Source organism: Brassica napus, chromosome C9 (assembly GCF_020379485.1).
Source record: "Brassica napus cultivar Da-Ae chromosome C9, Da-Ae, whole genome shotgun sequence".
Taxonomy (NCBI): Eukaryota; Viridiplantae; Streptophyta; class Magnoliopsida; order Brassicales; family Brassicaceae; genus Brassica; species Brassica napus.
In genome coordinates this window covers 47616139-47623049 of record NC_063452.1, presented here as the reverse complement: position 1 = coordinate 47623049, position 6911 = coordinate 47616139, and the positions used below count along the sequence as shown (strand labels likewise).

The 6911-nt window shown below is 31.9% G+C and overlaps 1 long non-coding RNA gene across 1 annotated transcript; it reads left to right on the top strand.

Annotated features, from left to right (window-relative positions):
• The first annotated feature begins 3268 nt into the window (after positions 1 to 3268).
• On the top strand, positions 3269 to 6154 carry LOC106432827. Its single transcript, XR_001286483.3, has 6 exons — positions 3269 to 4837; positions 4934 to 5092; positions 5181 to 5224; positions 5418 to 5506; positions 5633 to 5686; positions 5765 to 6154. It is a non-coding gene; the product is annotated as an uncharacterized LOC106432827 (long non-coding RNA).
• Positions 6155 to 6911: the final 757 nt, after the last annotated feature.

Below are 6911 nucleotides of genomic sequence, written 5' to 3'. Positions count from 1 at the left end.
CTTCAATATACACATTTAGTTATTAAACTAAATCATAAATCACAAATCTAATGTTCTCAAAGTTAGACACCAAACTTTGAGCATACATTTTTAAAAATTAATATGTTTAAATTTTAAACCTTTAAACTAATTTTATTTACTATACTCTTGTATTTTAAACCTTTAAACTAATTTCATTTTACATTTAAAGTAAATCATAACTTATAAATAATATTAAAATTTTCAGTCTATTATTTGAAACATTGAACCAAACTATAATTACATTAATTATATATACTTTTTGGTCGAAATTATATATAAATATTTAACTTAATTATTATATTAAATGAAAACAGTTTTTAATGGATTAATTTTGGCATTTGATTGATTTCAATCCAATGGCCACAAATATGTTTGGTTTATCTTTTTTCTTCTTTCTCATTGGTCAATATCTTAATCACAAGGATAGCAATCTTAACCACTGAATATTTTTGATCATATGGCTAGAAATCACACATCTCATATCTCATATCTCAATCTCTTTCTTCTTGTCTCACGTTATCTCTCTCTCTCTCTTTTTTTGTTACAGATCTAAATATGATCTCATATTTTTTTAATTCTTTGGATCTCTATCTTCCTCAATCACCACCACCACAACCACCCATTTGTTTTCGCCGTCCCAGCATCACAACCACCACCACACGACCGTTCGTTCGCCGTCCAAGCATCACCACCACCACACAACCACGGTTAGAACTCATCTCTCTCTCTCTCTCTCTCTCTCTCTCTCTCTCTCTCTTTCTCTCTCTCTCTCTCTGTTTTGAACTTTATTATTTTTTTTAGGGATGGAGGAAGCAAGGCAAGGCAGGTATGGCGGCTAGAGGAGGAAGATGACGGCTTCAGATTCAGGAAGAGGAAGCTGACGGCGAGTTGGTGGGGAGGCGACGAGATTAGGTCTAGATGGATGTGATGTTTGCCTCCTCTCTGCAACTTGCATCTCAAATCCCAGGATGAAGAAGAAGAATCATGGCTGGAAAAACACGAAGACGAAGGTGGTGGTGCGGGCGGTAGATGAAGAAGACAACGAAGTGGTGGTGTGTTTAGTTAGTAATTAGGTTAAAGTCTGGTTTAGTTTTTGGTTTATTTAGTTTGTTGGTTTATTATTTAATTAGATTTTTTTTTTTGTATTTTTGTAAACAAATTTCATTATAGATAAATTTAAGTAATAAAGAAAATTTGATTCTATGAATAATTTTAAATTTTAATTAAGTTTTTATTTTTAAATAATTAAATAAAAAATAATTCTAAAATAAATAATTCTAAAATAAATAATTCTAAAATAAATAAATTTAAAAGTAAATAATAACAAAAAAATCATGCTATTAAAGACTCTTTAATTGCATACAAAAAACGCTATAGTATATGACAATAAGATAGCATCGCAAAAAACCGTTATCTAAAGTGCTTGATCTATTATGACGGGCGATGATACAGCGCTTCATAAACCGCTATCGTATTGATAGATAGCGTTTTTCGTCCGCTAATAAAAGTCATTTTTCTTGTAGTGAATCTTTTGAGAGGCTGTTTGTGGAGAAAATTTTTTAATTGAATTTTGCATTGCAGATAAGTGTATGTGAAGTATTTTTGGACTAATGATTAGTTTATTATTGTAGCTTGATGAATGTGTTACTGTATTTCTTGCAGTTGATGTTTTAATCCATCTGATTCAGCAAACTAAACAAGCACATTGATCCCAATAATGCTCTTTAGCTTCCCTTAGAAACCTTAATGGTTGATTTTTAAAGAGTCCTCATGAATTTCTCTTTTAGATGCATAAGGTAAAATCACAACAATTTATGTTGATTTTTTAGTTTACTCACTGCAACATTCAACCATCCAACTCAGTTACGGCTTGCACTGCTTAGTGCATTGGGTGTTTGCTACAAGTCAAGGAAAGTTGCCATTGCTTATAACTTCGCCAAAATATTGTTGGGAACTAACCCAAATCTAGCTAGCCATGCCAAGCTGACCACACACGTTGTGGAAGCTACTAAACATAACATGATGGATGAACCATTAGTGTATAAATAAATTAATGCCATCTCAACATTATATATATATATATATATATATATATATCACTAAGGTATGCAGGTTTACGTCTGTGATATTTGCAGGTTTGCTTTGTTCTACATCTTAAGGCCCATGATCAATTCAGATTTGTAACTCTGAGAGTTTTATGTGATCAATGCGGCAGAGGATGAAGTTAATTAAATATAGGAAAATTCTTTTGTCAGAGTTATATACATATTTTACAATAAGTAAATTGTGAATGATGTAGCTGTGTAGAAATATTAACTGTAGTATATATTTTTAAAACAAAAAAAAAAAGAAATGGAAATGTCATAGTAAAGTATTAAAATATGCATGTTAAGTATATAAAGAAGTAATTGCAGAAATTAAATGTTATAAAGTATACAGAGGTAACAATATAGAAAGTTAAAAAGAGAACTTTTTTTCTAAAAGGAGATTGAAAACATACAATTAAAATATTTTACGAAGGATCGCTGTCCAGGATTCTCTTTAAACTAATTAAATATTTAACCAGCATGGTTTTCTTTGCTTTTTATTTCAATTGTAACACAGAGAATTTAAAATATCCCAAAACCGTTCAATTTAGATCGATGACTTTAAACGTGAGTGTATGAGATTAAATAAGAAAATATTTACTTAATCTATACAAGAATTAATATTAGGAAAAAATAAACTATTTTGACATCGAATACGAAATCGTCCATTTGAAGCCCTCACAATATATTAATGCCACAACTCTTTAATATAGAAACAATTATTGTAAACAAGCAAAATATATCTTACCACATATAATCATTTCTCATCTAAAACTTTTTTAAAGACAGAAATCATTATATACACATCTCTTGCAAATGCAAACCTAAAACACAAAGCACAAAATCGTATAAAATAGCAACTTAAATCATAAGAAAAGTATATCCCGCCCGTAGGGCGGGCCGACCCTAGTATATATATATATATAAAAGAGAGTTATCTCTCTCCAGGGCGCGCCACCTCAGCATCCCGTCAGAAAGTCAAAGATTCCAGGCGTGACACGTGTCCAGGCTTTAACTTGTTTTGTTTTGTCTTTTCTTATTGTTAACTAGTATGTTTCACCCCTTTTCAATAAAATTTAAATGTTATTTTTATAATCTATAAATTATTGACAAACCTCTTCTTTTAGTTGAACTTAAAAGTGTGACCATAAAAATTATTTTTATTTACATGAAATTAAATTTGAACAATTAGAAAGATTGTTTCGATGAAAATATGACATTTTAGTATAGCTATACTGTAAAAGAAATACTAAGATAAATATTACATAATTTAGGTATTATAATTGGTTGACCAAATATATCAGATAATATTATAAAAAAAGTTAACAAATTACTTATTTTATTTTACTTTCATTTTGTTTTAGCAGATTCAAAATGGCTTCAAGCATATTCATACATGCTTATATATATTACCCATAATATTTATTATTATATAAAATACTATTAAAAATTTGCCAATCTTAAAATGTTTTCAACATCATTTGATGGTTAAATAGAAAAAAAAAGAGAAAGAAAAAAATGTTAGTGAAGAGCCTAACCTATTAATCAAAACATGAGTAGCACATGGGTTGAGGATCTCTTGGTAAATTGGAGTCCATCTTCCTTATACTCTTCATTAACTCTCGTCGACTTTATTCTAGACATAACTCATCTCTTTGTCCACCTAAGAACATAATTTCTTTGTAAGTTGAAGTCTCTTCATTTCTTGTTATCTTTTTATCAACCTTTTTCTGAAACCGTATCTTTCCATCTCACTCATCATTTTATTCCAATCTGAAACACAGAGGAGATGAAATGGTGTTCCCAGCTTCTCGATTTCAATGGAGTCACTTTAGTTCGAGAAAGAGCCATTCCCTCTACGAAAAAAGAAAACTATTAAAAAAAATTCAAAAATGCCCAACGACAAATAATGTATTGCTGAGAGTACAATAAAAATTCATCACTTACTCATTTGCTAAGCAAAATATGAATTCGTCCGCACCACTAACCAATGATACCGAGCAGTTTCTACCACGTCAAAGCCTTTACTTCCAAACCTTTACAGTCCCATTAATTTGAAGATCCATCTTTCTTCATAGAAAAAAGACGAAAGGATCGGCTGTTCTATTTAGTGGAATAAATTAAATTGTTTGAAGAAGTTAATATATATATATATGGAGCTGATGTAATGTATGAGAAGAAGGCGGAGATCATGGCTGGAAACGGTTTTTCTTTCCTTTCGTTTTATCATCATTTTTTTTTTCTCCTATATAACTGCGTAATAAACCGTTTGTATCAGATTTCTTTTTATTTTAACATTTATTAAAAAAATTGAATAATTAACACGTGGCATAATTTAATTGGTGAAGTGACTTGTGCTCTAGTATATAAAAGATTGACTTACTGGGATATTTTTTATTATTCAGAATGTCAAGTGCCAGCCCGATAGAAATACAGTTCTATTGGCAAGAGGCGTTCTCTGGAACTACGGTTTTATCTTCTTCGTCGATTTGTCAGCTAGCCAACAATGGTGATACAACATATCCAGTTAGACGAATCGTGGTGTAGAGACTCTTTGTGGTGCTTCCATAGAGTCGTTTCGTCTTTAGTTTATATCCTGTGAAACGTTACGAGATGTCTTGATTCATCGTCTTTAATAAACATCTTAACTCAATCAACGCACATCAAGAACGGAATTTCAATCAATGATACTTATCCATGTTCTAGGTGGTAAATCCACCTATAAAAAGGTAATGATTCACCCATAGAACATCATCCTCCATTTTGTGAATATCCAAAAAAAAACTTATTTGCAGAATAATGGCTAACACTTCTCTGTAATATAGATAGTCATCGTCTTCTCCAAATCGATTCATCGCAGCCCTAGTACTCCAGCTGAATCCAAGCGCCGTTAACTCAAGCGTCGTTGAATCAACGTATTCACTAAAATCAGCTCTCCACTCTCACGAATCACGATCTCCATTACTTCTTTAACCTCTTTTGTGGTAATCTTCGATTATATATAAATAAGTCCCTGTCCCATGAAATTCATCCTTACAATCCTCTCAATCTTTTTTTTTTCTAAAATTTCAGCAATAAGAATGTCTAAGATAGTTCACCAACAAAATCACGTAAAGGTATGAGCTGTCTCTTCTATTATTCCTGTTTTATGAACAAAACTGTTTAAAAAAGTTTACCAGTTTTCTGACTGATTCTTATACAAATCATTCAGACATCAATATTACATACACTCTTTTGAAAACATTGTTTTCACGACATGTACATGTTCAGGTTTAGCTCATACACTCTTTTGGTATCTTTATTGCTCAGGTTTTATTCCAACAGAAAATGATGCACAAGTATGTCTACATACACGAAAGCTACTGCGATCAACAAGAGCTTGCAAATATTTCCAGGAGGTAAATCACTGAAAACATTCACATAGAGCTTTACTGAGATTCATACAAACTATATTCCAGTTAGTGATTCAGCCAAGAAATTTGATTCACACTAGTCTTAGTGATGCTAATTTTTGATGTCCCCAGCTTCGATTCAACCTTCTAAAAGATGCTGTCAAGGAAGGTCTATTGCATTTCCAGGTACAGAATTCTCTCACCAAATGTGGTATCTTTCAATACTTACGATCATTAGTTACAACTCTTCTTATGTGCTTGCAGAAAGGTAGCGTTTCCACAAGAAATCTTAATGACCATCAACATCGTCCATGACTAGCAGAGGAGTATAGTTCCAATTCTAACGCAAAAAAAAAAAAAAAACTACTTCAAGAAGAATAGTGTGCACACAGGTAGAATAATGTTTCTCTGAACCGTTCCTTCAATTTTTTTTACTGAACAGCCAATAGATTCGAACTCACGATTAGCAGGCAACACTAGAAAAACCAGAGTAGTAAAGAAGACACTATGGTACAGCTTTTGGGTGATCCATTATTTAATTTTATAAACAACCTTGCGCATCTAACCGTACTACTCCGTAATGTTAACACTGCTACTTCTTTAAGACAACCTGTCTCTCATACAGATTTCCAGTTACTACAAACGCTTTGGCTATGATTCTGTAGGTCATAAAATCCAGCTTGCAATCTCTGTTTTTAGCTCTTCCAAAATGTAGAAGGCATCCATTTCTCTGAAGATTTACAAAGACCATGCAGAATCAACAGTGCAATAATGGATCCATTGATGTTAAAAGTTAGACTTTTTATTTTTTTTTGTCAAGTAAAATCTAACCTTTTAACCTCACCCACAGATTAGACGTTTAACCACAAGTCAATTAACCTAATGTGCCAACAATACCACAATCGAATGGTATATCATTATAGCATTTTAGGATCGAATCCACACAGAACTAGAGACTTATAACACCAAGAATACACGAGCTTTCTTAATCTAAGCAAATAGAAAGAGGTTTATGATCTAAAATAGTGAAATAAAAAGACACCTAAAAGTAAATACAAGCAAATAAAGACAAGCTCTTGGGTCAGTTATTGACTAGAGTGATAAAATACTATCTCAAGATGCTCAAACAATCAACAATTGCTAATCTTTAGGCCTAAGATCACTAATTTGAGCTAATCCACTCCCGTGACAATAACTCCTAGCTAATCAAGTTTTTAACATCAATTCCCATTGGTTAATTACCATCAAGCATGCATGAATCACAAGTCCTTATAGCCACTAAACAACTTTAGCATCAACTCCCGTTGGCTAAGCAAGTAAAACACATTGATTGATATTTCAAGCATTTCATCGAACACCTTCCGGTCATGAAATAACTTACGATCAAGATATGATTTCCCAACCTATATCT